At 38.0% G+C, this 11256-nt stretch overlaps 1 protein-coding gene across 1 annotated transcript in view; it reads right to left on the reverse strand.

Moving 5' to 3' along the window:
• PAPLN (papilin, proteoglycan like sulfated glycoprotein) overlaps window positions 1–10390 on the reverse strand; it is an 85069-nt gene extending 74679 nt beyond the window's left edge. Inside the window, exon 1 of the mRNA XM_039331862.1 lies at window positions 10196–10390. The gene's annotated coding sequence lies outside the window, so the exon portion shown is untranslated. The remainder of the gene's footprint in view (window positions 1–10195) is intronic.
• Between the last annotated feature and the right edge of the window lie 866 nt (window positions 10391–11256).

Consider the following 11256-nt stretch of genomic DNA (forward strand, 5'->3'; position numbering starts at 1 on the left):
ACATCTGGCTGACTGTGCAATGATCCATCATCATCATCATCATCATCATCATCATCATAATAATAATAAAGTTGGAAGGGACCTTGGAGGTCATCGAGTCCAACCCCCTGCTCAGGCAGGAACCCTACACCATTTCAGACAAATGGCTGTCCAGTCTCTTCTTAAAAACTTCCATGTTGGAGCATTCACCGCTTCTGGAGGCAGGTTGTTCCATTGGTTAATTGTTGTAACTGTCAGGAAGTTTCTCCTTAGTTCTAAGTTGCTTCTCTCCTTGATCAGTTTCCATCTGTTGCTTCTTGTCCTGCCTTCAGGCGCCTTGGAGAATAGCTTGACTCCCTCTTCTTTGTGGCAGCCCCTGAGATATTGGAACACTGCTATCATATTCCCCCTTGTCCTTCTCTTCGTTAAACTAGACATACCCAATTCCAGCAACCGTTCCTTATATGTTTTAGCTCCAGTCCCCTAATCATCTTTGTTGCTCTTCTCTGTACTGTTTCTAGTGTCTCAGGATCTTTTTTACATCGTGGTGACCAAAACTGGATGCAGTATTCCAAGTGTGGCCTTACCAAGGCATTGTAAAGTGGTATCACATCTGCCAGTTCCTTGAGAACCTTGGGGTGTAATCCATCTGGTCCTGGTGATTTGAACTTGTCTAGGCTGGACAGGTGCTCACGTATCATTTTCTTGCCTATCTTAACTTGTGTTTCTATACTGTTTTTATGGCACTAGTTTTGATAGGTTGGTCTGTTTTTTCCCTTTGTGTAAAGACAGATGCAAAAACTGAGTTAAATAGTTCTGCTTTCTCCCTATCGCTAGTCACCTTCTTACCACTTTCACCCACTAATGGACCAATCATTTCCTTCACTTTTTTCTTGTTTTTTACATGTTGAAAGAAGCTTTTTTTGTTATTTTAAGCGAAATACATGGTTATTAAGCAAATCATATGGCTATAAATCCAAATCTAGCTTATCCAATGGGTGTTTTTTTTTGCCAGAAAACAATTATATGACCATGGAATGCTGCAACCAGTCATAAATGCAAGCCAGTTGCCAAGCACCTGAAATGTGATCACATGATCTCATGGTGCAGCAGTCGTAACATTGAGGGTGGGTCATAACTAACTTTTTGTTAAGCCAGTGTAACTTCACGTGGTGGTTTAACTGGCTAGTGTGAGTAAAGGGCTATCTGTAGTGATTGCAGTATGTGTCAACAGATCAGTAATGAAGACAAACTATATATTGGTAGATGACAGTACAAGATACTATAAATCATTAACCTGGAAACGGCCTCTGTCATTTCCTTCTACACATAATGTATATGACACTTAACTTGGCCCTTCAGGAGAGGGTATTTTGTTACATTTATTTTACACTGTTCCCTGGTTCCACCATTGTTGGATCTTCAATAACTATCTTCTGTTCCTTTGAAAGAAATTTCAAGGGTTGTGCAGTCAGAGGTTGAGAATCGAAGGAAATTTTCACTGATTAATCCGGATCTGATTCCCATGTTTCTGTCAGTCAGGGGAAAGCCTTCAATTAATTAGTTTCCCTTTGTTGCACTAAATGGGGTACATGTGCTTTTATTAAACTTTTACAAGTTTTCCAGCTCCAGTTTCCCTGCCTTAGAAGTACCTTCATTTTATTGGGCAAAAGAGCCAGCTGCAGCCATCTTCACATGTCAGCATCAATGGCTTTGGGGGAGGGGGACAGGTGCAACCACAGGAAATGGTACCAGCTTACTTATTTTCCTTTTATTTCTTCAAAGCTAGGCCAGGTTTGTAGAAATGCAGATTTGATAATCCCATTCAAAAAGACTGAGGCCCCATTCATGAGCAAATACTACCTACAGAAACTCATTCAAGAAAGGATCTTTCGAAATCTCTTGGAGCAAGATTTGATAACTAACAACACCAGAGTGATAGGATTAGAACCAGCAACCCCTCACCCAAAAATCCAACACAGGACATAGCCATCAGCCCCAGCTGCAGAGAAGCAGGACATGACCTTTAGGACATAATAGGATTAACCCATCACCATTAGAATACTAAAAGGGCAAACTGAACCTCAGGTCAAAGTTCATGCCACAGGAACAGGAAGAAACACAAAAGCCCAAGAAGGTATAAAAACCCACCATTCCCAGTTCCATGTGGTCAGCTACCCCAGAGCCACATGCTGTTGTGGTTCTGCTCTTCAATAAACAAGAACCTTCTTTCTAAAGCAGTCTCCATTTTGTTTATTCTTGGCTTGGACTGGACCCTGATGAAGATTTTTCTTTCAACAGAATAGTATTAAAAAGTATACCCCGTTTGATTTTCAATATTTTCTTTGAATTTTACAGATATAGGAAATAGTAAAACATATAATCATTAACGTTAACTAAATTTCAGTAGCCACCCTATGCATACAAATAAGATTATTGGCTAGATGCTCAAATTTTGTTCATTTCTCGTGTGTTTTTAATTAAAAGTGAATTTATTAAATTTATTAAAAGGCATAAAATAAGTAATTTCTATTTCATTTTTATTTCTTCTGATTAAAACAAAATTTTAAAAGGGCACTTTGGACAGTGAGATGGGCAGCATATAAACAAACATTTTTATGGGCCCTAGGCACTTTATCTATAACACTTAATTGATAAATCAGTCCTGAGTGAGAGAGTGCTGATAATCAGTGCTGGCAACCAAGCAATGATAGGCTGACAATTTGTATTTTAGTATTGGGTAAAAAGGAGCAGTGTTGATTGGTTCTAGAATCTACACATGCTTTTCCTTGTAGGGAAAATATTGAGGTAACCCTGAAAGGAATTTTCTAATTCATTCATCAGTGTCCATATGAGGATGTTTGTATGAATAGAGCCAAGCCCATTAAAAGTGTCTTAAGACAGATGCTTACATTCCAAAAGGACAAATAAAGGTTGTTAAGGAAGTTCTGACAAAAAGTCTGCTTCTTTTTGTTTTTCTCTCCTCATGGTGGGCAAAGGAGAAGGAGAATGTGTCTGCTCTCTCTCTCTCTCATACTTACCTGAAGCCCCTAGTGAGGAGTGGGATAAAAAAACACAAAAAGTTATTTCCTTCCCCCAGGAGTCCTTATGTATACATCCTTATTTATTTATTTATTTATAATTTCCCAGCCAGGGGTGCTCATACCCCTAGGGGATGTGAGACGATATTCCAGGGGGTGCGAAAACTTGGGTTTTCAAAATTATAATGTACATGCATAATTAATTGCTGTTATTTTGAACTTTTGTAAGGGGTGCGAGAATATATCAGAAGCGTTCTAGGGGTGCGGGGTATAGAAAAGGTTGGGAACCACTGATCTACAAGATATGAACTATCTCTAGAATAACATGGAATGAGCTTTTTTATTGAAATCAGAAAAGCTTTGGCATGGGATAATGGGTCATCTAGAAAATTCCAGAACCCAGAATATCTTTTCAAAACTATGGCAATTTATTTGGAATGTACTATAAAAAGCATATTCAAACATTAGATGCCTCAGGGAACCAATAAAGCTTGGTTGCAATAGTCTTGCTGCTAAAGATAAAAATCAGGAATTTGCAGTACTCAAGTACTGTTACTACTACATCTGGAGGGGTGTGTGGCATGTAGTTCAATAAAATTATCACTCTATATGCTGTTGAAATCTATAATTTGTTTTTGGCTAATATTTGAACATCTCAAGTATTTGAAAATTAACAAGAGATCAAAAATGGAGGAGTTTTCAGTTTCAATGGTTGGCTAGAACAATTATACTGTACTGGAAAGGTATTTCTATGAACAATTATCAAGCCAGATAGTGAACTGAAAGGAGAACTGCAAACTAGATTCCCTACTCTAGAATGTGTCTTTGGGATGTTGCCAGTCTCTCTCCAAGTCCGGATTGTACAGCTGTTGCGATATGTCCCTGGTTATTTGGTATTGAGCCACTGTTTGCATCTGGGGAAGATTTATGCAGAATAGGGAAAAATATTCTGATTTCTACTTGTGTACTGATGATGCACACTAGATCATAATTTGCATAAGATTTTATAATCTGCAAATGACTGCATGGTGCTTTAGGTCTGAATTAGTGCAGAAATATTTTGTTGACATTTATTTTTACATGTTTAAAAATGCTTTAAACCATCTCTACCTTCTGCCAAATTTTTAATCTGAAAGATTCACAGGAAATATTCACTTTTCATTCCTTCACATGGAGCTTTTACCCCAGCTAACGATAATTAATTCCATCTCCTTTCTAAACTTTGTGCTTTAACATCTGTTTTAGCATGAGGGACTAATATAAAATCTACCCCAAAGAAGAATGTAGCAAACATTCAACCATTTTGAAATATCAAAACTTAGAATAGAACAAAGAAAGGATTAGCAAGATATCTCAGTTCTGTCTTCATTAAGGGAATGATAATCCTAAAGAAAAGTAGGATTGCTTCAGTTCTACATATTAGAATCTCCTATATCAATTTTAAACCTTAATTCAACATTAAAATAGAATCATCATGCAATAACTAATAACTATCATCAGTATAATACAAATTATGTATAATAAGTCTTGATAAAAGAGTGCCATAGTTTCTGTCTAATCCCATATGTTGGTAATCCATGTGGAATTCAACTCCCAGAATTGGAGCATCCTGGCTGGGGAATTCTGGGAGCTGAAGTTCACTAATCTTAAAGTTGGCAAGGTTGAAAAACACTGGTCTAATCTGAAAATTGATCTTTATTTAACAATTCATATAAATTTAAAATCTAATTATTTCATTGGGGAAGCCCAAAGAAACCTGCAAGTTTAGGCATTGCTCCTTAGATGCTAATGCATACAATCTGGGGAGTGTCTATTTCCTTATTTCTTGGCTTCTGGAATCTGGTGCAAACACAGAACTATGTGAGAGATGGGTTGCCTGACTGACAAAATATAACTCTGCTATAAGAAATAAAGTCTGTGTGTTCTGTGAAGAATCATCATACAACATTCCAAACAGGATTAAACTATTTTAGGAAAACATGCAGAAATAAACAACTAGTGGTATGGCAACATTTTTCCATGCAGGATAACTCAAATTTGAATGGGAGGAAAATGATCCTGCACAGGATTGCCAAGCATGTATTATGATGGTGTTGTTTATAAAGTTAAATGAAAACTTTAAATTTTTATATAAAAATATGTGCACTGGCATAACACAGAATTATTGTTTCAGTATTTGTGGTCTTCCTTATCATTTGATTCTCTGAAGTTTCTCTCTCTCAACAGTCCTTATTCTATAATATAGCATGGCATAATTTCATTTCTGACTTTTAGAGTCAGAAATTTTTAAAGTATTTATTCTCAAGTTTCTTTTCCCCTTCAAAACTAAAGCATTGCTTTTGCCTTACAATTAACTCATTAAATAAGAAACTACAAACAGGGTAGAATTAAGCAATTAAATTCCACATAACTTTCTCAACCTGATGCCCTAGAGAGGTACATTGGAATACTATTCCCATTATCCATTGCCAGCTGGGAATAATGAAACTTATGATCTAATTTATCTGGAAGGCATTCTAATGATGAAGTACTATGATATATTCTACCAAAGGCCGGAGATGATAGGACAGGCTTAATCAAGTAAATACTTGAGAAATATTCTTGGTAGCATTATAAAATCCTGATAGAAAACAGTCAGCTATTGGAATATGTTAAACATGTGTACCTATGTAACCAGATATGTATATTAGATATGTTTATTCCCATACAGGATGGCTTTTAGAATAATAGATGGTTTCCACGTGAACTAATAAGCCAATGGCATTTTGGTGAAAAAGTTCTAGGAGGTATGAGAAAAGACCTAAAGTAGGACTGGCCAAGCCTTGTCGAAAGTTATAACAATATATGGGAACTGTAATCATTGGTAGCCATTACATAGAATGAGGTATTATGAATGATAGATATTCTGGCTCAGTTCTTCTGGACTGCAAACCTGGCCTGGCCAGCTAGACTGAGTTGTAAAAGTATGAATGGATGGGTGAATGCAAGAGTGAATGGATTTTTAGTTCAAAAAGTCAACTATAATAAAAGAAACATACTTTTTTTCCTACGTGTGTAAGATAAAGAACGAGAGACACTGAAGGTGCCTTATGGCCCACAGTCTTTAACTGGTGCAGCTGGCAGAAGACAAGTCTAGGGTTTGTTAAATTAAGAAGCGAGAATGGCAATATCTGCTGAAAGCCCCCAGAAATTATATAATGTTCCTTTCAGATCTGGCGCTGAGTAAAACAGCACCAAGTTTATCATTTATCCGTTTCTAGTAAGGTAACGTTATCTGTTTCTAAACTAGAACTTGACCAGATGAATCCCTGTCCAAACAAGAAACACCAATGCACGGGAAACACAAATTGATTGAGAGAGTCTATTTAGTAACCAAATGACAGATACCACACAAAGTTGGATTTATATTTTGATAACGCTATTGTGTAAATTGGGTGTAAATATTCTAAAGTGATGGCCTCCTGCCCCAGTGAGTCTTTTAGAAACGTAAGTACAGAAAATGTTTTTCTACATGGTCATAAAACTCAGTATATAGGATACCTTGAATGGTGAAATGGAACATAGCAGTCTGTGTTTATTTCCAGAGTCTGTTAACTATTGGAATTTGCGTATGTGAATTCAACCACTAATTGCAGGAAAAGCATCCCAAAAGAGTTAACTTGTTAAGTGAAAAAGAAGTTCATATTTTAGAAGTGCAGGCTACCATGAAATTCTTTGCTGTCATAAGTGAATTAAAGTTTTGTCATTATTTTGTGTCTTTTTGTATGCTAAATGTAATTATAATATATTGAATGATTTTAGTGTATTCAGTGTATTCCATATTAGTTAATGATTACTTATTGGTAGACTGCTATTTTTATGGATCATCATTAAGGACCATATCCCAAGGAGGTGGAGATAAGGGTTAATTTCTCCCCAAGGTATTTGTGTGCCCTATCTGAATTAAAAGAACAGGTCAAAAGAGAATGTTTATCCTTTGCTCCATTTACTGTGTTTCACTGAAATTGGACATATCACTGATACCGGTATATTGGTATGAAGAGCCATGTTGGTGCAATGGTTAGAATGCAGTACTGCAGACTAATTCTGCTGACTGCTGACTACCAGCATTTTGGCAATCCAAGTCTCACCAGTTCAAGGTTGACTCAGCCTTCCATCCTTCTAAGGTTGGTAAAATGAGGACCCTGATTGCTAGGGGCAATATGCTGACTCTGTAAACTGCTTAGAGAGGGCTGTAAAGCACTATGAAATGGTATATAAGTCTAAGTGCTATTGCTATTGCTCTTGAATGCATTGCTACCTATCCACACTAAAGAAACATATCCCTACACTCATAAAAATGCTAGATTAGCTTTAAGTTTAACTGTAATATATGTTCAGTACATTATAATATGGGGTATAATTGGACTTTATTATTTTGTACAAGTTGCCTTGTACTCAGCCAGATAGCTAATCCATTTATGAAGGCAAGCAGCAGCCCCCAACCCTGCAGGTAAGATACTTGGGGTTGAATCAGGAACTTTACAATTTCCATGAAAAATGCACTCTTTTCCTGCTGTTATGCCTATAAAGAAGAACTCTTGCTTCTAGTGACACAGATCTCCATACAAAAGGATGGTGAACTGGTGTATACATCAAGTGAGTTGAGAAACCATCTATGTAGCACCTACCACATGTAGGCATCACTGTCACAATAGGTTTTGTTTGATTTCCAAATAACAGGTGTGTGTGTGGCGGGGGGGGGGGGGGAGCTGCATGGTAAAGTGCCAATAATTAAGTCAGGCTATTTTGAAACACCGGTTTGACATAATGCTTTTCGAACAACATTTAACATGGCTCCCCTTTTAAAAGGGTTACACAATGCAGGAGAGCGCTTTCCATTTCTCTTTCTCATCTCTCATAGTACCTGTCAGCTGGCAGGCAGCTTAGTTTTAAATACTGGTGTAGCATTCTTTCCAGCAGAACTAAATCTCTGTTTAAGAATTGCCCAAATAGTAATGGATAAGTGCTATGAGGATGGACATTGTGCATGATGTGAGAGAGGGAGCCAGTTTATATGCCTCCTCTGCACTTGTGAGCTATTAAAAACTAGTGTTCAAAAGTTCAGTACATAAAATTCCTGGGCAGGGGAGTTTGCACCATGAAAATCAGTTCTCTCCCTCTCCTGTTTCATGGTACAGCCCTATCATCCTCTCCTTTGATCTGCTGCTATTCAGGTGGATTCGGGTCTCTGGGATTAAACTGGTCTGGAAACCTGATGGGAAAAGAACCAGACTCTTTTGTGGTCCAAATCAACATGGTTTTGAAAGACAATGTTCATATTTCTAGGAATTGTGCTGATCACCATCTTGAAGACTGGGGTTTCTTAACACACACGCACCCATTCATACTGCTTAACAAACCCTGAGTTTTGTTGCTATCTTGTTCTATGATTTCTCACATTCTTTGGTTCAGGAAGGAAGAGTGGCCTTATTTCTCAGAGCAATCCATTGCAGGCTGCTGCTTCGCCCCTGCTAAGGAGAGTGGAAGAGATTTCCTATGACTTCCAGGTCGAGCCATCACCTGCAGGCTGAAGATTGTTGCATTAACTTCCTGCAGCTTTAAATATCAAGCTTCTTTTGTTCGCTATATTTCTGTTTATATTTTTTTTTGCAGTGTTTGGTCTAGCTTATCATACCCATGGAAGCTTTTGGCTGAACAGGCAACTTTACAAATATAACTTTAACGAACATAACTGGAATGCTTGACATTTCATGGAACCGTTAGAAGGAGGCTTGTGCCTGGTCAGTTAGCTCAGTTAGCGAATCAACTTTTAGTGTTCTTTAGATGCCAGGTTTGAACTCCTATCCCTGCCTGTTAGCATGAAAATTGTGAAAACTAAGGTCCGATATATTTGAAGAATACCAGTTAAAGAAGGCTGTTCTCTACTGACCAGCAATTCTTTTCCAGGTCCTTGAGATAGGAAGTAACATATGCCTCTTTCCCTGCTTTCTGTACCGGTAGTCCTCGACTTACGACCACAATTCAGCCCAAAATTTCTGTTGCTAAGTGAGATAGCTGTTAAGTGAATTCTGCCCATTTTATGACCTTTCTTGCTACAGTTGTTATGTGAATCACTGCAGTTGTTAAATTAGTAATGCAGATATTCAATGAATCTGACTTCCCCATTGAGTTTGCTTGTCAGGAAGGCCCTGGAACACTGCAACTGTCATAAATACATGCCAGTTGCCAAGCATTTGAATTTTGATCATGTGACCATGAGGGTGCTGCAACGGCCGTAAGTATGAAAAATGGTCATAAATCACTTTTTTCAGTGCTGTTATAACTTCAAATATCACTAGATAAACTGTTGTAAATTGAGGACTATCAGTATAAAGAACCCAGTAGGCAAATTCTGAATCTTGCAAAGCCTGCCAGCACTTTTTAATTTTCTTTTCCCATTCAAATAAATATATAAAAGTGAAAGAGAAAAAAAAAAAAAACAAAATTCCAAAACTTTTTACAGGATCAAGCATACACTGCTCCAGATAATCTGTGGAATTGTTCCCACAACCACATGAGCCTGTAGCAACATGAATCTTTCATCAACTGAATGGCAACCACTGCAATTTGTGCCACTCACAGCTGCTTGCCTTGCTGTGAACTAAGTTGGCTTGGCTTCTGGCATTCGCAGGAATGTCTGGTTATTCCTGTGGCTGCTTCCCTTTTCCAGAATACACAGGTGCAGAGAAAAAAACCCAAGTAACCCACTTCTAAACAAGTGGTCTCAATCTTAACCTGCACATGCAGACTGTACTGAATGTATGCACTGAATGTACAAACAGCCTCCTCTATGCAAGGTTGGAAGGATGACATCCAATACGAAACAAGAAAGGCTACCTCTTCCCATTGAAGTGACATCCAATACGAAACAAGAAAGGCTACCTCTTCCCATTGAAGTGCCACAGCTTTGTTAGAAGAAGTGGCGCTCTGAATGAGTTAACTGTAAGTTAATTTCACATGTAAACATCCCTTCTTCTTTGCCTGCCAACAATCACGATATTTATCCTTAAATGTTCTCCCTTTTTCAGGACACTCGTTCACGTCTAACTTAGAAACTCAGTCAAACTGATTAAACCAGGAGTGGACAGGGAGAGGCACCAAGATGTAGAATGTAATCCAAATCCCACCCTTACCTGATGCCGGGATCTGCTTGTCAGTGAGGGCAAAGTGCTCACTGATGCCGCTTCTGGAGGGTGAGACCAAGTCCAGAACTTCTCTCGGAGTGGAGCTCCGTCAGTGGCTCTGACACTCTGTCTTGCCTTCAGCTTCTGTTTGATTACTAATTCTTTACAGCACAGGAAAAGGAGAGTTGGATTTCATTTAACCCTTTCTGCTGCAATGGTTATCCTGCGTTTAAAAGCTGGAGTGGCAACTCTAGAGATGTGAGAGAACTCAGTTCGGGATGAGTTGCTTCTCTTTCAGATAAACGTTGTTTTATTCAATAAGCAACTAGAGTGTTGTTACAGAAGTTACTGCCAAGGTGGAGCCCCTCTGAATTAAATTTTATTTTAGCCAGAGGCTAAGAAATGATCAAAAGACAAGGCAGAGGCACGAAAGAATCTCTAACTGGAGCCATGGTTTCTTTATCTATTAAAGCTTCATGTGTAAAAAATGAGAAATTCAAATAGGAAACAGGAATACTCTGGAGTTTATATCTAAAGAATTCCAACTGTTGTCCAGGACTGTCTCCATCTATGCAATATGTTAAGTTACTTCTTGGGACAGACGTCTGGAGAATACAAAGAGACAAATGTGAATTATAAGATATCAAAGTACTTGATCCCACCTTTCACACTAAGATCTCTGTAAAAATCACAAGAAATATAAGGGAAGGGATCTGGTTTGTAGACATCCAAAACAGCATTTGCTTAAGCTTGTACCACACAGTCTGTTTTTGTCCAATAGAATTAACCATACAATTAACTCCAGGATTTGTATTCACATAACATACTAAATTATAAATTAAGTGGATAGGGATGATACAACATACAGGTAGTCCTTGACTTACAACAGTTTGTTTAATGACAGTTCGAAGTTACAATGGCACTAAAAATTGACTTATGACCATTTTTCACATTTATGACCATTACAGCATCCTCATGATCACATGATTTACATTCAGATGCTTGACAACTGGTTCGTATTTATGACGGTTGCAGTGTCCTGGGGTCATGTGGTCACCTTTTGTGACTTT

Source organism: Crotalus tigris, unplaced genomic scaffold (assembly GCF_016545835.1).
Source record: "Crotalus tigris isolate CLP2741 ecotype Arizona unplaced genomic scaffold, ASM1654583v1 scf7180000017545.3456711, whole genome shotgun sequence".
Classification (NCBI taxonomy): Eukaryota; Metazoa; Chordata; class Lepidosauria; order Squamata; family Viperidae; genus Crotalus; species Crotalus tigris.